We start from the raw sequence: 27,266 nt of genomic DNA on the forward strand, positions 1-27,266 counted from the left end.
GCCCCTAATGCCTAAGGACTGAAAAGGACAAGGAACGAAGCAGGCAGAACCACCAGGAGTGAACACCGTAATCAAGTGAAGGCAAGTTGGCTGTTCCGTGGTTATAGCTGTCACCAAAAGCCACTTGAAATTCTTTGGGAGTCCCCAAGAAGCTGCCAGTATGTCCAGCTCGACTACAGGCTTGCAGCATACAGGACACGTAACAGAAATATGCACAAAGCTGAGTGTGGTGGCGCACACCTTAATCCCAGCACTTGGGAGGCAGAGCAGGTGGATCTCCGTGAGTTCAAGGCCAGCCTGGTCTACAGAGTTCCAACACAGCCAAGGCTATGTAGAAACACCGTCTCAGAAAGTCCAAAATTAAAAATTGAAAAAGAAAAAAAAACATGCACTGAGAAATAACAGCAAATTTCACCCATCTGAGAGGTAAGATGTGAACCTCAGTAACGAGCTATTGACATTTCTAAGACGGTTTGTTTTTTTCTAACCAAGTCACTAAAAGTCAGTTCTTGCTTTGTTTACCAATTGTTTTGGTTTGGTTTTGTTCTCTGAGACAGGGTAACTTGCAGCTCAAACTCACTATGTAGCCAAGACCGACTGTCAACTCCTGACCCTTTTCCTCCACCTCCAACTGCTGAGGTTACAGGCATGTGCCACCACACACACCCGCCACTTCCTGCTCTTCATTTGGCATGACCATCTTTTATCTATCCTATCAAAGTTATATCAAGGACCAGGCCTCTGAAACAAACAAAACACCTCATTATATGACACCATGTAGTGACTTCTACTGGGGCCACTTTCCCCACAAAAGCAGTGCTCTGCAAGGTTGGGAAGGAGGAGAGAGGAAGCAGAGGGGGGAAACTCAATGCAGAAGAAAGGATATTTTAGGGCCCTTGGGGAAGACCAGGCGGATAAACCTGGTCTACCAGCTTCCAGCTAGGACGTCCATCCACAGGGACTCTCAGCATCCAGTTAGGACGTCCATCCACAGGGATGCTCTTAGTCCCAAATTCCTGCTGGTTTCCAGTATCCGAGAAACCGTGCAGTCTACACACTGGATGGAGGAATTCCCTCGCTGATTCCTGACTCGCTCACTCTCCATGTGTTGTCAGACGCCTGTGGTTGGCATGGCTTGGCTCTCAGGCTGATTTTGGGGACATCACCTGCACAGACACACCCTGTAGACTTGCTAAATTGTGAGGATGTTAAAGTCCCAGATGATTCAAAAGATTTTTATTCTGTTTTGGTTTTTCGAGACAGGGTTTCTCTGTAGCTTTGGAACCCGTCCTGCAACTAGCTCTTGTAGACCAGGCTGGCCTCCAGCTCACAGAGATCCACCTGTCTCTGCCCCCCAAGTTCTGGGATTAAAGGAGTGTGCCACTATTGTTTGGCTTATTTATTTTTGAGACAGTGTCTCACTATGTAGCTGTGCTGGCCTGAAGCTCCCTACATAGACAGGCCTTGAACTCACAGAGATTCCTACCTCTGCCTCACAAGCGCTGGGATTAAAGGTGTACACCACCACACCCAGCCTAACATTTTATTTTTTAAAACAGGGAGTTCTACGATGGCATACTTCTACCTTACAACTTGAACATTTAATAACCATATTTTTCACAATGCTATAAACTCTGAAATATAGGCAAAGTTCCTTTTAGATGAATCGATTGAAATACATATATTTAGAAAGAAACAGCCCTAATTCTTAAAATAGTGGACATACTGCAGGTAAATCTCAATTCATAAAATTAAAGACATCTTATAATTAATCACAGGTCTTTCTGATAAAAGAATAAACATTTTGTTAAATTCAGCATACTTCTTGAAACACTATATCTGTGAAGGGAACAACTGGTTTTAGGAAGCGCTTGGTCCTCAGAATCTTCCCTTAAGAGGACTGTTTGGTCCTGGGCTCCATCTGCTGCATCAGAACATGTCCTCATCTGTGCAGGGCTCCTTCCATGTGGTGACCGTGGGAGGACACTTAGCGCTTCGTGTCCCCCAGCGCTCTCCCCACAAGCCAGGTCTGACTAGAAGAGAGAAAACCAGCCAGGGGATGTCACTAGAGGTGACTTCAATCAAGTGTGGGGGTCCTGTCCTGCCATCCTCATACACACCCACAAAGTGGACTTCCTAAACCCATTCCGAGCATGGTTCAAAAGGTATGGGGGACAGTTAAAAAATAGAACAAAAGGTTAATAATGATTTCTGGCAACCGTGGATGCCAGCCCGACACATGGCGCTTCCTCCTTCCTCACTTTCCATGGCTTTCCCTCTCTGCTCCAGTCTATTCCCTCAGAGTCCAGTTAGTCTGTTCCTCACCCTTACTTAGTTGGTGGCAATCCTGGATGCTGCATCTGTTTGATGCTGATGAAAATGTATACAACCATGGCAAATTAGATGAGGCAAAGCCAAGAATCAGGAAGGGAAAATGCTCAGCTCAAGCAGTTATGCAGTAATCAACACAAAGTGCTCCAAACGGGTTTAAAGGGAGTCCTTGATTTCACTCACTTAGCAAAGCAGATAAAACAGAGGCCACTGATTTGGGACCACAACCTGCCCCCTGCCTGGATGCATGACTTTCCCTAGTACCAAAATCTAGAAGACAGACTGGAGAGTGGCTCAGCAGGTAAAAAGCTATTGCTCTTTCAGAAGTCACAGATTTGCCCCCTCCCCCCTCCAGCAGCTCAGGACTGCTTGAGTCTAGTTCAGGGGATCTAGTGCCCTCTTCTGGCCTCTATAGGGAGTGCACTCACAGGCACAAACCTACACAAAGATACAACACACAGAAGCACATAGGCATGAATCTGAAAGAAACTTCTTCCATGGGTCCTAACAAGAATTGCTATGATTTCAGATTCCAGCTTCCTTGTAGTAAAAACAGTGCTGGGTTTCAACAAGTCCACAAAAAAAGCCCAATGTTGTTGGGACCAATTGAGTCCCGGCCTTCAACTGCTCTTCCCTGCTAGAGCCTTCTAATTAAAGTGACTACAAGCTGTGCTTTACCTAGAGGATCAGAGGATGGGATTTTCACCTGTTGGCCATTGACGGCAGGGTATTTAAGCCTCCACGGTGCTATTAAAGAGGGGCTTTTGTACCAGGGATTAGGGCTCTGTGTGTTGGTCTGTCTCTTGCGTGTTTCCCTCAACCTCCAGCCCCTTGCCTGAGGCTCGCAAACTGGATTCTAGCACATAGAGCGCAGATGGGGCGCGGTGAGCAGCACAATGTAATCTGACTTCTCAACGGTCTGAAATGAAATGGCTTAGGCCAATGACAAATTAACCAGGACCGCACAATCAACTAACCAAAAAAAAAAAAAAAACTACAAAAAACATACTGTTTTAAATAAGTTGATGCTGTCTTTATACCTATCCCGGGCTGCATGTGGCACACAAGTCACAGGCTGGATACCCTGGTATATCTGCCATGCCAGGTAGTCATCACCAACATACTGCCCTTGACGTAGACTAAAACCCCATGTCAATGTGCACCTCCTTTATAAAATACTTTATCCAGCCCATGTGTTGTTATCAGCAGCAGGAACTGTCTCTCAAATACTTAGTGGGGATAGCTGAACCCCGTATCCCTTCCCCACTACCCCATATTCTACCTTAGGAGACTCCTTCAGTCATGACAGCTCCCTTCAGACACCAGCTGCCACGCGAGGACCTCCGTAACCTCTGTTCTCTCCTCTCTCATGGTTTTGGCTCTAAGATAACCCCAGAAATATCTGTTTCGAGCTCTTTGCTCCATTTGGGTAAAAAAAAAACAAGACTGCAACCATAACACACAAGTAACGTTAGGGGTGTGCCATCCAGAAATTTAAATTACTCTCGGGCCTTACTTTAAGCAGTTCTGAGAAATATATATAGTTCTGTGAGTAAAGGGCTTGTCGCCAAGGCTGGCAGCGTGAGTTCCACCCCCATGACCCACACGATGGAAGGGGAGAACCGACTCCCATGGGCTGTCCTCTGGCTCCACACGAACACCATGGCAAGCACATCCGCACACAAACACAGATAAACATAGAAAAATTATTAAGAGTACTAGGCATATCACTTTTCCTAGTGTCTTTCCGAGTTCTGTATGACTTAAGAATCCTCACCGAAAATGTTCCCATTTACTAAAATTATTTCCTATGTAAACTTTTGCCCAAGTATCGTCGTTGTATGCAGTGAAGTTCATTACTCCCTGGCTCGGGACACATAAAGTGTATGGTACATGTTGATATGTAAATTACGTAGTTCAGTGCTTTATACTACATATGTGACACATGACTGCCCATGGGATGGTGGTCATTTCACTCCTGCAAATGTGTACAATTTACTGCAGACTGAAAGGGTTTTGAGCTCAGGCTAGCCCAGGGGTCTAGCACTGTTTAAAATAGGAAGTATTATTGGCAGGCTTACAGGCTTATTTTTTTTTTAAATGTCTCCCCTAGTCACAGGTATTTAATAGCTGTTTCCCAGCTGGGGCCCTGTGGGGGTTATAGATGGAACAGCCTTGCTGGAGGAAGTACAGGAACTGTGGGGTGGGTGCTGAGATTAAAAGTTCTCAGCCGCATGCTTGCATCTGGAGATGTGACCAATCACCTTTCCGCTTCTGCCGCTCACTGCCCTTGCCGGCCATGATGGACTTTAATCCCCCGACCCCTGAACCCAATGAACGCTTCCCTCTCTACGATGCGTCAGACACAGTGTTATCACAGCTTGTACACTTTTAGAGTTATTCGTGTACCCTATCGTTTCACGTCAGTAACCAAAACACCTTTCACGCCTTGAAAAGCCAAAGGCATTGATTCTGGCTAGAGTAGAATCAATGGTTTCTTTCACAAGAAAAGACAACGCGATCCCTAAATACAATCTTCACTGGGCAGTCCAAACCACAAGTGTGTAATGCTAAGAAATGGAATCCTATTTTTCTGAAAATGGTACTAAGGACCATTCGTCTGCAATTCCTGAGTCACTGAGCAGTATGGGTTCTGGTGTCTCCTCACTAAAGATGGGGCAATAGTGAGAACACAGAAGGCTGTGTAAGGACTAACAAGTGGCGGTTCCCACAATGTGTCCACCTGATCTCCCCTCCTCTGACCACAGTTCTGGTGGGGAACACAATGCTTGTGACCCTTCCTCAGAATCATATATCCTCTGGCACTGGCAGACGGGGCCTCTGGTGAGCACGAGGCTCCCGGTGGAGTCCTCATGACCAGAGATCCCAGAGAATCATCTTGTTCTTCCCTATGGCAATGATACAAAAGGCTGGTAGCACATCACCCAGAAGGACACAGCCACAGAGGTAGGCACCCCGATCTGGGGCTTCCAGTCTCCAGAACTCTGGAAATGACTGTGGCGTATGACTGCCTGCTGGGGATGTGGTGATGTCACAGCAGCCCGGACTAAATACTGTTCTTGCCCTAGACTCAAGGTGGTGCTGGCACCGAATCACAACTCCGGGAGTAAGAGGACAGCCAGGTCTTACCCGACATGAGTCCCACCCCTTCTCATGGAAGAGGCCGGACACTTGACTCCAACTGGGCCAGAATCCACAAAATGGTTCATTTGGGCCAATAAGGACATTTTCAGGAAGTTCTGGGAAGGAAGAGCAGCCTTCCCAGATAGGTCTGCTGAACTGGCAGGGTTAAGACGGCAGCTTAGAGCGGGCCACTTCAGGAACGCGGATCCTTATGGCATCGCTTGGGTGCCCAGACCCAGAGGTCCTAAGGAAAGGGCCAAATCTGGACTTAATATGAGTCGGTGGACTCCCTTTATACATAATCTCATTCAAGGGGGGGGTTTTGTCCTTTGCAGCTCTAAGAAAGGCTGGGACGGGGCGGTGAGAGGGCTCAGTGGGTAAAGGTGTTCTCCCTGCAAACCTGGCCATCTGATTTCAATCCCCAGAAACCACACAGAGATGGGAGGAGGCAAGGGACTCCACAATGCTGTCCTCTGGCCTCTACCCCATGTCATAACACACATACATATTCATACACAGCAACAGACTCACCCTATACTGTTTCTTTGTTTAATTTTTAAAGGAAGGGCTGAAGTGATGGCTCATCCAGAGGACCCAGTTCGATTTCCAGCACCTACATGGTAGCTCACAACTGGTTATAATTCCAGTTCTAGGGGATCGAAAGCCCTCTTCTTCTAGCTTCTATGGACACTAGGCAAGCACAGGGTCCACATAAATACATGCAGGAAAAACGTGTACACATAAGATAAAGTTCTTTTTTTTTTAATTTAATGAAGGTGTGGGGTGACTCTATGAAAATGTTGATCTTTTTGCTAAATATCAAAGATTTCTATTTTTCATGTATAAGTAAAATATTCTTTATCACTAACTATATATTAGTATTACCCGAACATTGCTAGATTTTTCTGAGAAAATTGGGTAAATTATGGCAGAAACAAGCTGTCATGCTTGTGTGGAGCCCAACTTAATGCTCATTACCCACAGAAATCAGAAAGATGGCAAAGGCAGACTGCTCTGGCCTCGCTTGAGACCATCTGTTGTCGAATTTATGTCTCGAAGAATCTTAACTCTTCAAGCCTTGGGTTGCTGCCGAACGCGGTGGCACAGACACATCCCACAGAGCAGAATCACAAACACCAGAACTGAAAGACAGTCTAGGAATTTCTGATTCAATGGCTTTTGACTTCTTCTGACTGTGGCCTACTGCAACAGAACCCAATAAGCAGATAGACAGACGTGTGCCCCCCCCCCACACACCTGAAACAAGACTCCCAATCCACACTTACATGCAACACACTTTGACTTAAAAACCCATTGGTGCTGACCCACTAAATCCACTTCCTGAACCACTTACAGCTTTCGGAGACAGATAACAGACTGTGATTCAGGGATATAAGACAATGTCCCTATTGGTTTGGTTAGTGGTAAAGTGGAGACACAGCCCTAGGACCTATCTTATTATTGTTATGACATGAAACGGCTGTTACTTATACAGAATCCTCAACAGCAAGCACCCCTGCCAACCCTAAGAAACCCAGAAAGAAGATCCACACGTGACCCAAGCTATCGTATACATGTACAGTGTCCACAGTTTCCAGGGCCACCTCAAGACCATGTAAGAAGGAACACACACCTAGCAGAGACCTTGAATTGATCTCAGTGGGAGAGTGTGTGAAGGTTGCGTCTCGACGGCCAGGAGACAACACTAAACCCGATACGTGAGTAGGAGCAGGCTGAGTTCTCACTTAGATTCTGGTTCTGTTTAGCGAGGAGCATGAGGCTGAATGGTATCTTTATTAATATGTACCAAGTTCTAACTCCTAGACTGTATCACACCAGGTACAGTCGGGAAGAAAGGGATAGCTCATATGCTACCCTCCACACACCCTTAACGGCCACTCATTCAATCCAGATGATGGTAAGGGCTGTGTCAATGAGGTGAGACCGGAGTCAAGCTTGGAGAACAGAGTTTAACACTGAGTGTTGATGTGTGGAAGTTCATGGGCCTGACTGCAAACCTGGAAAGACCTACATGGTGGTAACAGTTAACAGGAGACACACTGCTTGGATAGCAGGGAGTGACTTCCCAGGTGACAAAAGCAACTGCTTGTCTGCCTATTGTGCAGTAACCCAAATGCAAACACACCAGCGACCAGCGGAGTCACTGGGCTTCCTGGCTTTGCTCAGGAGGAGGGTAAACCTATTCACACAGATCTCAGCAGATCTGGGCACCACGGTCCTCATGACACGAGGTGACAACACTCATGTGTTACCAGTAGACTAATAAGCACTTCCTAAATGTTAACTGTGGCTAATATTAACACATGGTTGTCAATGTAACAACACATATCATCTGGATTTCTCCCATTAGCATTTAAAAATCCCCCAACGGCTGTCTGACTTCACATGAAATAGATATTCAAAAAAGGGTAGGAAAGATAAGATTACCCACACGCTGTTTTATTCTATAACTGTCAAACAGCCTAAAGAGGAATTTATGGTCAACCCCTAGGAAGTTTCCCTGCTGGCCTCTCCTGTACCTTCCCTTTGTCTAATCCTCTTTTATTTTATCTATTTTTATCTATATCTCAGTAGCCTCCCTCAGGCACCCCCACCTCCACCGATTTGGAAGGTGAGCTACGCACAAATAAAACCACATCACACATGGCTGCCAGCAGCTTTTTGGCAAAGAAATACGTAGCTGAAACGCACTCCCAAATATCAGGCTCGGGCGTGACGGGACGCTCCGCTCATGTTTAATAATGAAGACCTGGCACCAGCCTGAGAGCCTCCCTCTTTTGACCGTATCGATGGGACACAAAACATCAAATTACTTCAGAGAGTAATTTAAAGATGCGAAGATCCAAGAGCACACAGTGAAGCGTGGGGAGCAGAGGAAGGGAGGAAGGACTTCCAGAAAACCAGGCAGGGCTGCGCTAAGCTTAACAAAATGGTCTCCACTGATTTTTACTGGGCAACATGCAAACTTGTGCTTTGTATGCATATATTCAATTCTCTCTAAATACTTTCTTAAAAGGCAGACTACACACACAGTACTGTCACTTCCGAAGTTCGTGAGAAAGCATGACACACCCGAAGTCATTGTGACAGATTTCCAAAGGAAACTCTAGATCTCCCAATTTACGTGTCCCACACTGCCAGGGGACAGCCAGCCGTTCTAGCGTGGAGCCTGGAATCCTAGCTGTCAGTACGAGCTTCACGCCTCCTCCTACGGATACTTTCACTGTCAACTGACTCTTCATCTTGATTTGCTCGTGTGAAATAAAGAATTCTCAGTCCCACCTGTTATCCATGAATTCTGTAACAGTCCAAGCACATTATACAGCAGTGACTGCTATTCTAGGTAGGAGGACCCAGCTCAGCCCTGAATAGAAGGCTGAAAGAAAGCCGGAAACACCATGCCTGTGATTTAAAACCCTGAAAACGTGCAAGGCTGTTTTCCTTAAACGATCTGTGTCCACTTGGGTTGTCCAGGATAGAATTAACCAGACCCGCTGAGGTTCCTAAACAATTTGCGACACTCCTCTGCTTTGCTTCACTACCAAGACAAAAGAACCCTGTAAGTAAACACCACTTTCTGGAACAGTAAAGGTTATCGCTCCCTAAATCCAATACAAAGAAAAAAGTCCCACAAGGTAATTTGTTGTCTAGCGATTCTGGTTTTCAAATAACAAATGATTTACCTACACACACACACACACACACACACACACACGCGCGCGCGCGCGCACGCGCGCGCCAGGGAAAGCACTGGGTACTGCTTTAATGATTCTGTTTATTGGATTTCTGAGCAATAGTTTCTGTGCACACCGGTTCTGGAGGGAGACTGTGCAGTCCGTTTGTTCATTCTGCCACAGAACTGCTTGGGAGCACAGTTAGAAACTGCGAGTGTGGCCTCCCTGAGAGGAGAAACAACCAATTCAGCCAAGGTGAGATCCCAGAACCTTCCTGGTTGTTTACTGGGTCGCTTTCTTTATCAGCTACCTCAGGTTCTCCATAAGAAAACAGACCAAACACTAGAGGACCAAGCAGGAAGGTGAGACCAGAAGACATACGCACGCCTTGGATATGTGTTTTGATCTTAGCCTACGGGTTCTAACAAATCTAGGTGCTACCTCTTAACGCTGTGCAAATCACGGAGAAATCAAGAGAGCAATAGGGGCCCCCTAGGGTGTGCTACACGGGTGGCGGCGAAGAAGAACATACCCCCCCTCCAACGCCCTGCTTCTGGGCTGCAGGTAAGCCAAGCTCTCAGGAAATTCTTCCACACCTTCCCTCTCAACTTTTCTGGGGCGCATGAAAAACAAAGCAGCCTTCGCTGCACTCGGGTGCACTTCGCTTGCACCGCGGGTGCTGAGCCGGGCTGCGGCCACCGCGCGGGGGAACGGGGCGAGGGGCGCGGGCCGGCGGGCAGAAGGAGGGGAAGCTCAGCGCAGCGGCGGAGCAGGAGCGCGCCCCCCGCCCGCGCGCCCCCGCCGCGCCGCACATAAACACGCGCGCTCCAGAAACGCGCGCCGGCGCCCGTCCCCGCGCGCGCCCCAGCTCACGTAAACACACTCCGTTTCCCACGAGCCCGCGTGCGTGCCTCACACCTGCTCTGCGCACGCTCACCCAAACACACGCCCTCCTGTAAACACGGGCCTCGCGCCCGTGATGGCTCCAGACACAAGGCTCGGTTCCCCACGCTCACTCCGCCATCCACGCATGCATGCTGCCCCACTCGCTCACAAAGCACGCGCGTCTCACACACAGTCCTCAAAGGTACTTGCTCGGGCGACTGGACTTCCCCCAGTCGCTCCAGAAACACGCCCCCACAACACCAGGTCCCCGTGCACGCCTCAGGCTTCACTCGCGCTATAAACACGCGCGCACCCACTGCCGCGCCTGTCAAAACACAGCCCGGACGTCCTCGCTCCCCCCACGCGCTCTAGAATCACGCGTGCCCGCACCTTGCTCCCCCGACGCTCCTCTTCCTCACTCTCTCGCGCCCCCGCGAACACGCGTGCTGCCCCCACGCCCGTCCTCCCGCCCGCGCACCAGCCTCCGCCCTCGCCCCTCCGCCACGCACATACTCACTGGGACGTGGGAGCACAGTAGTCACCCTTGGTCCGCCCGGCGCCCAGCCGCCCGTGCCCGGCTCTCCGCCCCGCCCGGCCCCGCCCGAGTCGCTCCACTCCACACACCGCCGCTGGAACGACGCGCTGGGCTCTGGGTACCGCGGTCTCCCCGCCACAGCCCGAGTGCGCTGCCACGGCCAATGGAGGGGCGCGGCGGTGAGCTCACCGGGCCCGGCTCCGCCCCCAGCGCCGCGAGCGCCAATCGAAGCGCGCTACGTCACCCGGAGCCGGGCAGAAGCAGGTGTGGGGCGCCGAGCGGCTCGGCGCGCGGACTGCGCCGGAACTGCGCCCAGCCTGGCGGCGTCGCGCTGGACGGCGTCGGGCCGGGCCTGGAGGGCGTCGCGCGCGCGTGGGGCTGCGTGGGGCCCGAGCCGCCGCCCTGTGCTCGCGGCTCTTCCCTCCGTCTCCAGCCTGGATGCACCTCGTAGGCAGGGCGTCTCCCGGCGCGACGGGCCGCCGCGCCAGCACCTTCCCCTCAGCTCCTAGCTGCGCAGCGCCGTCGGGTGGGCCCGGGAGCCCGTTCTCAGGGGCCCAGCGGCCCCGGCGTCTGCAATGCAGAGAGCGGGGGAGGGGGCTCTGCGCTGGCCTAGGTGGGGCCCGCAGGGTTCTGACAGTGACTTTGCATCCCCTGGGAGTTCAAGGCCCTTCCCATTTTTGTGGTCAGAGCTCGAAGTCCTTAGCTTAGAGTCAAGGGGCCGCAAGACCTTGCACATAGAAAGTGTGATCCACACATGCTTCTGAAGGGCCATCTTTTGTTTTTCCTTTATATTGTCTGTTAACTTTAAAGATGATACATCTTTTCTGCTAATCTGGGTTAAAAGTCTCTACATAACAAAGGTAGAGCGTCTTGGCCCTACCCAATCACACTATGAAAATGACACTTTGCATAGTCCTTAGGTTCCAACAACCAAAGGTGAATCAGTGGCTAGACTCCAGGTGCAGGATGCCCTGCTCACACACAAAAAGGGAGTAGGTGGTGGGCAGTCTCTCTTGGGGTCTGGCCACAGACCCAACATGAGCAAGTCCAGTTTGGCAGCCTGCTTTGGCAGTCAGGACTCCACAGCATCGACACACTCCCACTAGGTCCCTCAGAGTCCACAGCCTCTACTCCGGTCCCACACAGGAGCCGCACAACTTCCCAACTCCCCTTCATGTGCTAGGGGAACTTCTGTCGATGAGGCCTCACCACACTTAGCACTTTTTCTGCCTCTGTGGGCAGAACCATGCCGACGACACTGACCATTCTGAAACTGCAGCACCTGTGAGTGGGGTCTGCCTCTCTCTAAGGGACACAGTGCACAGGCAGTAGTTAAGGACCCTTCAACTTTGGACACAAACTACCCAAATTCAGAGCCAGCCACTGTCACTTTTCACCCGTGCACACACCCCCCACTCCCCCCCCCACCCCCGTGTTGTTTCTTTGTATCTGCAGGGCAAGTGTTACCAGGTGATGGAAGACACATTGTGAGCGCACCATGAAGTTAGCTATTGTTGCCTTCTGAACTAAACTAAATTGGGCGTTCTGAGCAGTAACTAGAAGTTAAGAAGCTGGATAGTTCTGAATTTCAAGTGATGTTCTGGTGTTGGCCTGAGCAGTTTTGGTTTGTGTGTATAACCTGTGCATTATTCCACGTGTATAGTGTAATTCATCAAGATCTTAAAGGTTAGCAAGGTGGCCCTAATATGTCTGTGAACAACCACAGTGTAGCTGGACATGCTTTGTGTCTGCAACTCAGCTAACTACTGGGTTGCTTTGGATCGACTATGAACAATACCCATACTGGGTGAATGAGACAAACATAAGGACCCACATCTGCCCTGTGCTCCAACATGCCAGGAAATGCATGATGACAAGCATCCAGGCACCAAGACCGAGCTAGGAAGCAGAAACAGGGATCCCCAGGTTGCTGTCCCCCCACCCCCCATTGTGAGAAACCTCTTTGTCTTTCTTTGGTTTGTTTTTATTTTACAGGAAGGGGCAGAGTTCACCGTCAGTATCCCAGCTGTCTAGGGAGAGCCCCCAGAGAGTGTATGACTGATCTTTCCTTCACTTTCCAGCAACCCCATGGCCACAAGGCATGAGAAGCAAGGGGGGCTGATGGCTGCCACAGTACAGAAGGCATGCTTGAACTCCTCTGTCCAGGCTGCGGTCTACAGGTAGGAGCATTCTGTCTAGGCAGTCTGCATTAATGGCTCTGCAGTAGGAATGTCCTTTTCTTATTCGTCTGATGGCATAGTCTCCTAGCAGGCACTTCCTGCGACTGAGTCACCACTAAACCACAGGAACAAGAATCCTCCTTGGCCAGGGCACAGGGAGCCAGGTGGAGCTGGGGTGAGCTGGATGCTTGTGTGACTGACTCAGAACTCTGACAGTGTGCTCCAACTGAGGCCCACAGGTGGTTGGTTGCTCCAACTTGGTTCTCCTCTAAGTTAAAAAAATGAAAGGGAAAGGCATGCGTGTGACTCGAGCTTTCACTGTGCCTGGGTCCTTCTCTGAAACGGGGAAAAAGAAGGCTTTCATGAGTTAGTTGTGAGTCCAGTTGGCGGGACCCAGTCCAAGTGCAGTTTTTGTCCCTCGGGCACATACAGTCTGCTGTTATTTTAGCCCAACCTCTGCTTACTGGGGATCCTAAGTGCCGATGGGGAAGAAGGGAACTACAGTTACTGGGTCCCTGTTATCTATTGCTGCTGTGCTGGGCACTCGGATCCATTACTGTTCATTCTCAGCAAGTAGGACGGAGAATAAGACAAAGGCTTCAAGGAGGCAGGTAACTTGCTCCAGACTAGGCAGCTGGCCAGCAGTAGACCTGGACTGCAGCCTCTGAAACTGCTCCCATTTTGTCCTGTTCCAGGCACTTAAAAAGTGCTGCCTGCAAGTTACCATAAAATGAGTTTCAGGCGCACATCAGGAAGGCCAGGCCATTGGCATTTCTCATTGCCGTCTTCAGGGATGCTTTGCACTGGCTGGAATTCTTTGATGTTCGATGTGACCATGTGATTTTCTTTGGCCAGTGAAAGGGAGAATGACTTGTATCCTTACAGACAGGAATTAGAAGGGCCAGTGATGCTCCCACCACGCTCCTTCCCCCAGCCCGGATGATTGGGAAGGCTTGTTTATATGAAGTGGTGGCCCCTGTCTGCCTAGTTCCTTGGAGGTGGGTCACAGGCTGAGCCCTCCCTCCCAGCAACAGGCACCACGCTGGAGTATGACTGACAAACCGCTGACATCAGACACTGAACTGTTTGTTACCGTAGCATAGCCGAACCTCTCCTATGTGATAACAGCCGAGTATGCTTCTGGATAGAGCAACTTCCAATAAATGAAAATACAAACAGGATCACAGTGAATATTTTAACATGAGTAAGGGGCTGGAGAGTTGGCTCAGCAGTTAGAGCACTGGCTGCTCTTCTAGAGGACCTGGGTTTGACTCCCAGCACCTACATGGTCGCTCACAATGGCCTGTAATTCAGTTTCAGGGGATCTATTACCATCTACGGCCTTCTCAGACTCCAGGCATGCACATGGAGCACATACATACAAGTAGACACATATGCACAAAAGTAAAATCTTTTAAAAATTCTAAATGTAAGTGCAATGTGCATATCTGTGTCTTAAAAAAACAGCAGGAGTGATAGGTAATATAATAGATAAAGAGTCTTTCCAACAAAAGGGCTGGAAAACTGGATATTCCCATGCAAAAGAATGAAAGGGACCCTTCCTTACCTCCTGTGGTACATACAAACTATCTCACAGTCCACAGCAAAAATCTACAATCTATAGTCCAAACTATAGGACTCCTCAAAACATCTTAGCGGTAAGTCTTCATGACTTGGGGATTGCTATTGACTTCTTAAATACGATCTCAAAAATACAAGCCATTAAAGGGACAATAAATGGAACTTTTGCAAAATTAAATATGGCTGTGCTTCAAAGAACACTACAGAGAGAAAAGACAATTCATTAAAAAGAGAAAATATCTGTAAACTACATGTCTAAAAAGAGACTTGCATCTAAAACCAAGAATTCTTGCAGCTTAAATTTAAAAGAAAATAACTCAGTGTTCAACCGAGTGCGGGATCTACATGAGCTTGTGATAAACAAATGAGAAGGTGTCTGGTGAAACTGTCGTCACCAGAGAGTGCAAATCAAAACCACAGCGCACTAGACGTGGTGGCGCACACCTTTAACTTCAACACTGCACGTGCGAGGCAGAGGCAGGGGGATCTCTGTGAGGCCAGCCTGATCCACATACTGAGTTCCAGGCAAGCCGGGGCTGGAAAGTGAGACTGTCCTGACAAAACCAAACCAACAGCATCATCAACAGCAAAAGAACACAACAAGACAGCCACGAGGCAACAACAGTAACGGACGGACAATGTCAAGAGCTGGCAAGAGATGAGCAGGACTCCTGGGCACTGCTGGTGGGAACGTCAGATGGTGCCATGGCTTTAGGAAGCAGACCGCACTTCCTCTGGGTGGGTCTTCAGTTATTACACAGCCCAGCAATTCCCCTCCTAGCTATGGACCCGAGAGAAGTGAAAACAGATGTTTGTATGTGTGGATGTTTGGGTAATAAGGTGGAAGGAAGGACAGAAACACACACACAACAACACGTGCACCCAGAAGGCAGCATGCTGGATGGAGAGATGAATAAATAAATAAATGCCAGCCTTAAGGCCACGCATACCCTGATTCCATCTACAGGCAATGCCAAGCACAGGCAGGTTTATAGAGACGAAGTTGATTACTAGTTGTTGGGGCTCAGCTGTGGGCTGGGAAGGGATGGGGAATGACCATTACAAGAGTATGGAGACTTCTAGAACTAGTTTCTACTGATGACTGCATAACCGTGTGGATAGACTAGAGACTTCTGAATTGGCAACTTGAAAAGGCGTGAGACTGGAAGCTGGCTCAGGGGGTGAGGGCACTGGCTGCTCTTCCAAAGGACTTGCACTCAGTTTCCAGTACCCACATGGCAGCTCAAAACCATCTATAATTCCAGTTCCGGGGATCCAATGCCTTCTTCTGGGATCTGGGAGCATGTCACCCACATATGGTGCACAGACATACATGACGGCAAAATGCCTATTCTTATAATAATGCATAAATTTTTTAAATTAAAAAAATGATGTAGTATGTTGACGATATTACAAAAAAAACTGTGAAACACACACAAACACACACACACACACACGAGACAAACAAGGAAACAGTATTAAGTCTAAGTTTTAGAAAGAAGACGGGACCTCAGAAAGAGAAGCCATGTCAGGAGGACTCAAGGCTAACCCCGTGTCAGGAGGGCTCAAGGCTTGCTCACTAAGCCCTTCATGTCCAGCCCTTTGTTTAAGGCAGCAAGGGGAAGACTCTAGGTAGATAAGGCTTGGCTTCAGGACTTCAGCTCTTCTCAGGGACTAGCTTCCACAGGGGAGGCTCCCTGTCACACGATGGTGACTTCCGGGGCAGCAGGCCAGTAGATGGATATTTCTAACATACTTCTGGAGGGTGTGAGAAAAGCCAACGGTGGTCAAATCTGCCAAATCCCTGGCTACTGTGACAGCCTTCGTGATCTTGGAGAAGCACTTCCTGAACTTAGCCCTTTCAACAGTGGGTGGATGATTTGGGGACACTCGGGAGCCTTACAGATTCCCACTGCCCTGCCAAGCCCTTGGTTAGGGCCTCTGGACTGTTCAGTAGGAGGAGGATTCTGGCTTGGCCAGTGACCTGACGTTGGGGTCCAATTCCAACACCAGGTCCCCGGGCAGCAGCAGGATCTCCCCTACTTTGCACCTCCTTCTGCCATGTAAAATGAGGCTAGACCAGAGCTCACTGGAATTTGTAAAACAACCTGACCAGACAGTAGTGCCTGAGCCTCCCTTCAGGGAACCTGGAGTGAGCAGTCCTATGCGGGCAGCTGCACAAGTGAGCCTGACCAACCCCACAATGTCTGGGAAAGAAATGCATTTGGGCTATTTTGAACCCCCCCCCCCCAGCTGTGGGCTGGCTTGTCTGCAGCAATATGTGCAGCTAGCCAGGGGAGGAGACAGGCATTTACTACCTCGATGGACATCAGCCTGGGCAGGCTTTGTTCAGGAGATAAGAAGAGGGGCAGATGTCATAAGAGAGACAACGCCATGCAGGTTTCCCTTCGTGGACAAAATGTACAAAGAAAAACCACCTTTCACTTGTTGTCCTTGGTAGCAACTGCCTCGCCTCTTCCCAGCACTCCCAAATCCCAGTATTGCAAGGAATGATAAAGCTCAGGGCTATTACCGTGTTCTAGGGAAGGGAAGTGCAGAGGCATCGCTCTCCAGAGACAGTGAGTGTAAGACTGGAGTGGAAGTAGATACCTTGGGTCGCCATCCCTAGCCTGTAACAGGACAAGTTACTAGAGCCCTTTTGTGATGCAGGCTCCTTGTTAGGATGAAGATGGCAACAGCTCCTGGAGAGAAGCTCAAGATGGAAAGAAATGAGTAGAAAGGAAAATTTTGGGGTCTGGTGGGTGTGCACTCAATAAGGCTCAGGGACCAGAACTGGGGATGACACCATCACTTTGGACAATAGACCACTTCCTGTATATTAAAAGGGTGTGGTGGTGCACACTTTTAATCCCAGCCCTCAGGGAGACAGAGGCAGGTGGATCTCTGTGAGCTTGAGGCCAGCCTGATCTACAGGGTGAGTTCTAGGACAGCCAGAGATACACAGAGAAACCCTGTCTCAAAAAACCAAAAAAGAACCAAATTTGTCTTCTGTGATGTTGGGGAGAGCTGGCGGCTACTCTGGCCATGGCTGATAATCTCACACAGATGGAGAAAGGTCACCCTGAGTCCTATTCTGTGGCCCTACAGGAAATACTGAGGTGAGAGGGCCTAAGTCCTGACTCTAGCACACTCTGAATTCAGAAGTCTCACCCAGCCGGGCCTGCACCAGCATGAACAAGCTTAGCCCAGCCCCCCAGTTTTGTGCATGTCTTCACCAGGGAGCGCACAGGCCCCCTGTGCAGAGTAAGCAGCTTCACCGGCCTTCCTCTCAGATTCCTTGTTCAAAGCAGAGTCTGCCCCTTCAGTCCTTCTAGAACCCAGGGTTTGTGCTGTGAGAGCACCTCAGGCCCCCTGAGGCTGAAACTGACCTTTGCACAGGGCAGGTACCCCAGCAGAGCCTCCTAGGAGGACTCTAGAGGGACCAACAACCATGCAGGCACCACTTCTCCATGAGAAAGGCACACACAGATATGCGCAGATTAGCCAGCCAGGTGTGGAACATGCAGGCAGTCACGGTATTTGGGAGGCAAGAGGCAGGCTGATCTCTGTGAGTTCAAAGCCAGTCTGGTCTACCTACATAGGGAGTTCCAGGACAGTCAGAGTGACATAGTAAGACCTCCCTGTCTCAAGCAACAACTACAACAGCAACACACACACACACACACACACACACACACAAGAAATGAATGGATTAAAGCTATCATTGTGTAGTTGCTTTATAAGGTAGATGCCTTAAAAAAAAACTGGGGCTCTGACCAAAGAGAAGTAGGCAATGACAGAGTCAAAAGACTAGACAGGTAGAATGAGAGCCATCTTGGAATCACAATCTTAGAGTAGCCATTAGACACCCATGGAAACGACGGCTAGATGAGTACTCGGGGAAGAGGCAGAGTGACAGATTTAGTTCAGGGACTCCATAGACACTCTAGGTGCTAAATTCTACTATTAAGAAAAGCAAGGCCCAGGTAGCAGTGGTGCACGCCTTCAATCCCAGCACTTGGGATGCAGAGACAGGAGGATCACTGTGAGCTCGAGGCCAGTCTGGTCTATAGAGTGAGTTCCAAGACAGCCAGAGCTGCATAGAGAAACCCTGCCTCAGAAAACAAAGAAAGAAAGAAGAAAAACAATCTGTGGCCAGGGAAAGCATGGGTGCATCACACATATGTGTGCCCCATCACTTCTGCGGGCCTCTCTCTGACACTAGGATCACTTCTCCACAGTGGCCCCTCTCCATGGAGCCACGCCCACACAGTGACTGCTCCAGGCTCTGGGACTGGCATTAGCCAGTTCTTTGCTTCTGCTGCCCACTCTTCCTTGTCACTACACACCTGGGTGGCCTAAACTGTCACCTAGGACTCCCCTCCAGCAGCCAGAGGTGGAGGGGCAGATAACCCAATCGCCCTACCTGCCACGGGAACAAGACACGCCCCACCCACCTGTCCTCTTGATTTTAATTCCTGTTCAGGAGGCCAGTACACCCACTCATTTCTTCCTGGGACTGAACATGTTAGGTCCAGGGCTGCAGTGCACAGGAGATCCTGGGCTCAGTCCCTAACACAGCAACAATGGAACAAAATCGGGTGTGAGGGTAGGAAGAAAGAGAGGAAGACGAGACAGGATGCCTCTGGAGCAGGGGGATGCCTTGGAGTTCCAAACTCCTGTCTTCTCCACTCAGAGCTTGTTCTTTCCTGATATTTTCCAAAGTGTGTGTGTGGTGGGGGATAAAAGGGTTCTCAAATTGTGTGTGTGTGTGTGTGTGTGTGGTGGGGGGATAGAAGGGTTCTCAAATTGTGTGTGTGTGTGTGGTGGGGGGATAGAAGGGTTCTCAAATTGTGTGGGGGGGTGGTTAGAAGGTTCTCAAATTGTGTGTGTGTGTGTGTGTGTGGTGGGGGATAGAAGGTTCTCAAATTGTGTGTGTGTGTGTGTGGTGGGGGGATAGAAGGGTTCTCAAATTGTGTGTGTGTGTGTGGTAGGGGGATAGAAGGGTTCTCAAATTGTGTGTGTGTGTGTGTGTGTGTGTGTGTGTGGTGGGGGGATAGAAGGGTTCTCAAATTGTGTGTGTGTGTGTGGTGGGGGGATAGAAGGGTTCTCAAATTGTGTGGGGGGGTGGTTAGAAGGTTCTCAAATTGTGTGTGTGTGTGTGTGTGTGTGGTGGGGGATAGAAGGTTCTCAAATTGTGTGTGTGTGTGTGTGGTGGGGGGATAGAAGGGTTCTCAAATTGTGTGTGTGTGTGGTGGGGGGATAGAAGGATTCTCAAATTGTGTGTGTGTGTGTGTGTGTGTGTGTGTGTGTGTGTGTGTGTGTGGTGGGATAGAAGGGTTCTCAAATTGTGTGTGTGTGTGGTGGGGGATAGAAGGGTTCTCAAACTGTGTGTGTGTGTGTGTGTGTGTGTGTGTGTGTGTGTGTGTGTGTGGTGGGGGATAGAAGGTTCTCAAACTGCATCAGTCTGCGCAGGTATGATGGTGCATAAGCTTGCAATTCCAGTGCTTGGGAGGCTGAGGCAGGGGCATTGCAATAAGTTCAAGGCCAGCATGGGCTACAGAGTAAGATTGTATCTCAAAACAAGTGAGGGATCATCAGTGATTGCCAAGTCCTAGGGTACTGGGGCTTCAAAGGCACCAAGCCCAGCCTTCCAGGACTGTGCTCCCAGCATTTCTGCGAGGGCTCCTTAGCCCCCCATGCAGGCCCTGTTTGCACCCTGGTTCCTTGGCTTTAACTGTTGCTGGATAGCCAAGGCCCAGCCTTCCGATGTTATAATAAACACCACCAGACGCCTTAAGCATTGTATTGAACAGTATCCATGGTAAAAGATGGCTGACTGTCGCACCTCTGTTTGCTTTCCTTGAAAGGCGAATTACCGAGCGGGGAGGCTCTTTTCCATCTGCACCAGCTGGTCACCGTTTGCAAAGCCATATCCCTTCCCATCAGTGTTTGGGGGAGTCAGAGATACTGCCTGAGGTCAGCCACACAGGTGAGGTCACTAATTCTAGCTCTTTCTAGGCTCATGGGTCCCAGCTTGGGGAGAGGAGGAAGAAGGGAGGGAGCAGGGGAACAGCTGTTCATAAGCCCACTGCAGCAGAGGGCCCTTTGGGAGAACACTTTACATTGCTCTAGCTAGGGGGGCTGTCTGTGGGATGGAAGTGAGACACGGGTTCCTTTCAGGGCCGCTTGTACAGATGAGTAATTTAAAGACGTGATTGAAGCAATATATTAGAGTAATAACCCTGGCTAACAATACACCTGAAGTTTCTCATTTAATTTCACATCTAGGTGGACTGATCTATAATCCATTTGATTTCACATTGCAGCCCAGGGAAAACTGAGCTGTGCATGCTATTCTCCATAGAAGACAAAATATTCATTCAAATTATGTTTTCTGGATAAAATGTGTCCCCAAAGAGCTGCCTATGCTAGACAAGATCTTTCTAGGGCCAATGCTTTAAAAAATAAGTGACAGCACAAGGGATATGTGACATCCTTCCTCCCCTCCATGAAGACAGACCCAAAGAATTTAATCTGTGGGGTGAGGAGTAGGGGAGGCAGGCGAGGACACATGGGTGGGACGAGGCGGGGGGGGATCCACTTTGTGCAGCTGAAGGTATGTCTGTAGCCTTTATCTTCACCTACTAGGAAATGGTCTCTAAGCCCTAGCAATTCTATGCAGTGTGTTTGTATGAGGCATCTTTCATCACAGGCCAGTTCAGCAATACCATGCCAAACAGTGTGACTTAGTGACATCACAGCATCAGCTGGTCATGGAGCTTGTATGGTAGAGCCTCGGCACAAACTCTGAAGGCTGAGGCTCTGGTGGTCATATCTCCCTGGCAACTCTCTGACTGCCACACGTCAGTGCCAGGAAAGCAACGTTGCTCATGACGGCATGTTCAGAAGAAAATGGAAGCTCTGTGTTTAGTACCCGGCTAGGCTTAGGCGCTGTGGCTATGGCTGATTGTAATCCATATCCTTCCGTGGTAATGGACTACCACATGAGGCTAACAGCCTTCGATGAGTGCTCAAGTCCTTTCAGTAATTTGCCAAGAGCTCTCAGGGTCCTCTGAGCTTGTAGTTCGTGTCACAGAGGGTAATGAAGGCCTCCTGGATGGCAATGTGCCATGCGGTGACTTGACAAGGACTTGCCTAGGAAGCTTCCTTCCACGCTGATGGCCAGAGGGAGGCTGGCTCTGAATCTGAAGAAAGGGAACTGATTGTCTGTTACTTTCCCACCTCCAGGGAGCTGAGGGGAGAATGCTCTGTCCTTTCGAAAGCTCCGATGGCATATTCAACCAAGTGCCATGAAATGGCTACATTCTTGTCTTGGGCCAGTGAGACAGAGACTGGAAAGGTTACTAATGGACACCCTTCTCCAGCCTGGTTCTGACATGGGACTGCTATAGCTGGAAGCCAAAGTAAGCAGTGAGGATAAAGGCAGTGAAGACAGCACTAGGCCATCCTTCTATCTATCCATTGGTGCATTCCTCTGTCCACCCATTAATCTCACCACTAATCTATCTACCCACTCATCTATCCATCCACCCGCCTACCTCCCCACCCATCCATCTGTCTCATCAACCCATCCGTCCACCCACCCACCTCCCCACCCATCCATCTGTCTCGTCAACCCATCCATCCATCATAATCATCTGCTCACCCATTCATCCATCAGTTCACCCACATCCATCCCTTGAAGAACCAATGATCAAGATTCTCTATGGCAGATATTGCTACAATGCTAATTAGGATAAAAATCCCTGTGCTTGGGTCTCAGCCATATGCTGAGCATCAATTTTATCCATATCCACCGACTCCTTCCATCTAGTAGCACCTCCATGCAGATACTTGACCTGTCTCTGCTTGTCAGCTTCCCTGGGTTCTGATGCCTACGTCCACTTAGTCCATTGACTTTTCTCACAAATATCTCAAAGACCCCGCAATAAAGCGCCACCAAACTCATGACCAGTCCTCCAAAGTGAACGGCATAGAGTCCACAGGCAATCCACTCACAGGTCCTACTGATGTCACCTCCCTCACTGTTTCCTGACTCGGTGCTTTCTCAGAACCACCATCTTGCATCAGAACAAGCAACTGGTCTACCTTGTGGGCTTCAGGGCTTCTCCAATCTGTTCAATGCTTCTTCAAGCTGAGTGTCCCAGTCAGCTCCAGCCTGACCCACCACCTCTCTCCCATCTCGTGGCTTTCACCAATACCTCCCTCCCATCACAGAGCTCCTATGTATGCTGTTGCCTTGGTCTGGAATGTTTTAGTCAGTGTCTTCTCTTCCACTTGATCTCTTCAAAGGTCATTTCTTCAACAAATCCCCCCTGGACCTCACTGAGGAATCCTGCCCCTGTCCTAAGCATCCTGAGTTTTTGGTTAAGTCTGGATTTCCCTCCACTCAACAGGAAGTACAGGAACCTCATCAAGCCATCTTCACCTGTTCTGATTCCCAGCATTGGAACAGCACCAGGCACCTATAGGGATACACCCTACTCCAGTGGATGACTTCATGGGGAAATTGCTAATGAAGGGATTTACAGAGCACTGTGGGAAGGCAGAAGAAGAAGGCTTTCTTCACGGAGCAGTGAAAGGGAACTTGGGACAGAGCCAACAGTTGGGCAGCACCACAGGGATTGGGAGAGATGGGGAAGATGCTCATGGTGCAGAGGTCAGGAGGTGGTCCACGCTGTCATTGCTCCCCGTACCATCTGCTCACTCTGCTGTCTGAGTACCCTCCTATGGACAAGGACCTGGGAGGTTGCTGGAAAGTCAGGACAAGTGAATCCACAGGAACACTCTGTGGATGCAGCCTGGGGCATGGTGAGCATTTGAATGTGGCCGTTACCCCTGGCTGGGCAGGCAGCAACCAGGACAGTGACTCAGAAGACTGACAGCTCTTCCCCGTGTCTCCAGACCAGACACTACAGCTTGGTGCCAGTGAACTGGCTGAAGACGGACTCCCCAAAGTACCACCAAGTTGGGGGAGAAGGCGGGGCAGAGTCCTCTGCGCACATCTCAGGTTTCAGCAGGAGAAAAGTCCCTCAGAGGCCTCCACTGGGGATTTCCCCATCTGCTGATGACAGAGCTGGTCCCTTGGCACATGGCACCTGATGGAGAGATGGAGTCAGGTTCCATCTCTCTCGCTGGTGTGAATGCTGGCAGAGAGCATCTGCTTATGCAGCTGGGTCACCTCTGGTGACCCTTGACCTTGGTAAAGGACTATAACCTATGTTGCTAGAAGCTCCAGGCTTCTAGTTAGCTTCCTTCTCTCTGCCTGCATGTCTCCAGGGGCGTAGGAATGTTTGGTCATGGGAAGGAAAGGTGGAAGCAAGCGGAAGGGAGGGCATCGTGCAGAGGGAACTGTTAGGAGGCTTCCGTTTTGGTCAGCCATGGTTTGGGTTGGGGTCACTCCTCTTCTGGGGCCCATGCTTCCTTCAAGTGGGCCAGCACTCTGTGCTGGAAAACAGCTGAAACATTTTTCAAAACAGCTCATGTTATTGGTTACTTCGCAGTGGGCCATGACTGCAGTGTGGCCTGAAGTCTGTCAAAGACTGTTTGGAATGTCCTGGTGTCACAGAGGAGAGAGACAAGGTCACTAGACTATGCAGACAGGACCAGACATGTGTGCGTGTGTGTGGTGGAGCGTTGAAAAGGAGAGGTGTTGGCCTTGATTCCAGTCAGAGGCTGAGCGCTGTCTCCTCTGTCCTGCCTGGAGATGCACTGTCTGGGAGAGGTCCCCTTCCTCTTCACTCTCAAAGTCTCTAGAGGTGCCAACCTGCTTCCTGCCTCCTGGCTTCCTTGCTGCTGCTGTTCTCCAGATTCCTTGTCACAGGGCCAGGTCCCTCTGCTGCTAGATCTACACACCAGCCTCCCCATGCTGTCCCAGAGTCTAACTTAGGAAAGCCCCCAGAAGCCAGCCAGTGGTAGAGCAAACTGGCCACGCTGCAGACTTGCTTGGCAGTCTTCCTTCCTGCAGGACCCTACATTCCGGCAGCACCCAGTGGCCAGGAGACTAGAGCTGTCTCTCCTGCTCTGACATCAGCATGCTATTTGGGTGGGGATGAATCATTAGTTGTTCCTTATTTGAGTTCAACTCCGGATTCCCTATGGGAAGAATGAGGAGGGGTCCCTCTGAGACTCTGGGCAGACACAGGACTATGAGGCTGCCCTCCTTGTGCCCACAGACCACTGGAGAGGTTGAGGACAGTGGGAGGCACTGGGCCTTCCCACTGGGTAAGTCTGAGTGGCTCACGCCCTCTGTTGTCCTGCCCCAAGCTGCTTGGACTTCCCCTGACTCTTCTAGCTTTTTCCAAGACATGGGTCTCGATGGCTGGATGATCTTCCCCTCTTCCACGAGGCACTGGGTGTGGATGACCAAGGCCTTCTTCTCTCAGCCTCCTTGGGATCCCACCCTCTAAGTCTTCTTCCTTCCATCTTGATGGCTACACAGTGTCTTTGCCGGCTCCTCTTCTGCCTATGGGTAAGTGTTAGACTGGCCTGTGCTTTGTTTTGCTTATTGTAGTTTGTTTTGTTTTGTTTTCTTAGGGTTTCTCTGTAGCCCTGGCTGTGTTGGAACTTGGTCTGTAGACCAGGCTGGCCTGGAGCTCAGATCCACCAGCCTCTGCCTCCATAGTGTTGGGATTAAAGGTGTGCTCCTCCTCCACCACCACCACGAGGTCCAGCCCGCGGTTACCACCGCAAAAGCTTCTGTTTCTATACCTTTAATGGGGAAGTCACACATAGCCACCATACCAACCACAAACTCTCACTTCTGTAACCATTCTCCATCGTCTCCAGACCTTCAAAGCCAACTAGGACCTAGGTGTCCCTGCCTAACCAGTTAAACTAAAACCAAATTCTACATTTCCTCCAGCTCCCAAATGTGCTTTTCAATCTTCTTCATCCCAGGAAACAAGCCACTGCCCTCCGAGGTGTTAAAGGCCCAAATCTAGGCATCTACCTATTTAGTCCTTTTCCTCCAAATCCTTTCAGTCCAAATCACCAACAGGACCGCTGATTTTACCTCCAAACGTCACTCGAAGCCAGTGTCTCTGAGACTGTCACAGCTCTGTCAGAGCTGCTGTCATCCATTGCCTAAACTGAAGCTCGAGCCCCTGCAAAGGGAGCCTGCAGATGGAGACACAGCGCATTTTCTGGACAGTGGCTGGGATGGCCTGGAAACACACCTGAACATGTCATGTCACCCGCTTAAACACCTGGGCATGCCACCTCATCTACTCAACACACCTGAGCTCTGGGGCAGCTCCTTACCAACCTTGGATGAAGTTTTCACTCCCTACATTGGATGATGGACCTCATGTGGCTTGGCACTGCTGGCCTCTAGGGCTGATTCTCCCTGCATTCCCCCTCCTCTCCCTTCCCCTCCCTTCCTCTCCTCTCCTCTCCCCTTCCCTTCCTTTATTCTTCCCCAGGTATGCCAGAATGCCTAGCTAGTTCCCAACCTCCTAGGGACTGTGTTCTGGAGAATCTTTCTGCCTAGTATGTTCTTCCTGTGAACAGAATTCTATCCCCCCCCCCATCTCACCTCCCATAGGGGCCTCTCTTACCTCATCCACCCCCCCCAACCTTAAACACCTGCCTGGAATCTTCTCCCTGGTCAGCCAGCTCAATGTTTCTGGTCGGCACTCATGCCAGCTGGTGTTTTCATTTGCAACTTGTTTTTTTTTTTTTTTGTCTTTCTCCCCACCGGACTATAAACCCCAGGGATAATTAAGACTCCCCAGGGCCTAGACCAGTGCCTGGCACCCGGCAGAGGCTTAGCACACATTTACTGGATGATGGAAGAATGAATGGCCCTAGGGGAAGGAGGCCAGGAGACAGGCTAGGACGAGCACAGCTATTTCGGGCTACATGACAGCAGTGTTGGGGATGGGAAGAAGCAGGAAACATGAAAGAAATGAAGGAGAGAAAGGTACAAGGCTGGGTTGATCTATGGGGGAGGGAGTGATCCTCCCCAGGTTTATCAGAAAAGCTAGGAAGAAGGGCGGGAAGTGGGAAGCGATATGAAAACGGTTCTGAGTCCCTTTGGGCACACACTGCTGTGTCCTTTGAGCGGTTCTAGACCCAGGAAGACACACTGAGCTGTGGCCATAATGCACTGTGGTCTTGTGTTTGAATACTGGGTGTCTAGTCGGTGGTGCTGTCTGGAGCGGGGTTCTGAACCCTTAGAGACATATGCCTGGCTAGAAGTGGGTTCCTTGAATGCAATGTCTGACCCCAGTCCTGGCCTTGGCACTTTGCTTCTTTATTAGACACCATGTTAATCTCTCACCACCATGCATGCCTTTCCCACAATGATGGAATTAAATCTTCTGAAGTCTCCACCACCATCGCCATCACCACCACCACCAATACCACCAGCACCAGCACCACCACCAAAATCCTTCTTTGGTCACAGCAATGAGAAGAAGCCACTGGTAGATGACACAGTGAGCCGGAGCCGAGGCTGAGTCCTCAGGGAAAGGGGGTAAAGAAAGAAGGAAGCCAACTACATAGGCACTTATAGACTTTCCCAGAAAGAGGAGCTAGTGACATGCAGGGAAGTTGAAAGGAACTGAAAGAGAGTGTGAAGGTCCAGAAATTAGGACAAAAGGGTTTCAAAAGAGGAAGGACCAATTAGCAGGGGTCATAGGACCTAAGGGGCATGAGATCAACAAGGACCTGTTTCTTCGGCAAGGGCTACTCTGGTCCACATGTGCATGCTATGTGGATGGAGGAGGGGTCAGAAACTGGATGCCAGCGCCTTCTCTGTTTGCCACAAGTGGGAAAGCGTCCTTGTGCCAGCAGTAGCTTCCCTTCTTCCAGACTACACCAGGGTCCGCGAAATAAATGCTCTCCATTGTGTGGAGCCTTGTTTCCTTTACCGACTGCTTCTAGGTG

The 27,266-nt window shown here is 50.0% G+C and overlaps 1 protein-coding gene across 21 annotated transcripts in view; it reads right to left on the bottom strand.

The window, feature by feature from the left end:
• Camta1 (calmodulin binding transcription activator 1) overlaps nt 1–27,266 on the bottom strand; it is an 826,088-nt gene that overhangs the window by 37,204 nt on the left and 761,618 nt on the right. For 2 of the 21 annotated variants that reach the window (XM_075946648.1, XM_075946643.1), the window contains exon 1: nt 10,573–10,721. The exons of the other annotated variants lie outside the window; for them this stretch is intronic. The gene's annotated coding sequence lies outside the window, so the exon portion shown is untranslated. Of the gene's footprint in view, nt 1–10,572; nt 10,722–27,266 lie in introns of those variants that run through there. 21 annotated transcript variants of the gene reach the window in all.

Source organism: Microtus pennsylvanicus, chromosome 13, assembly GCF_037038515.1.
Source record: "Microtus pennsylvanicus isolate mMicPen1 chromosome 13, mMicPen1.hap1, whole genome shotgun sequence".
Lineage (NCBI taxonomy): Eukaryota > Metazoa > Chordata > Mammalia > Rodentia > Cricetidae > Microtus > Microtus pennsylvanicus.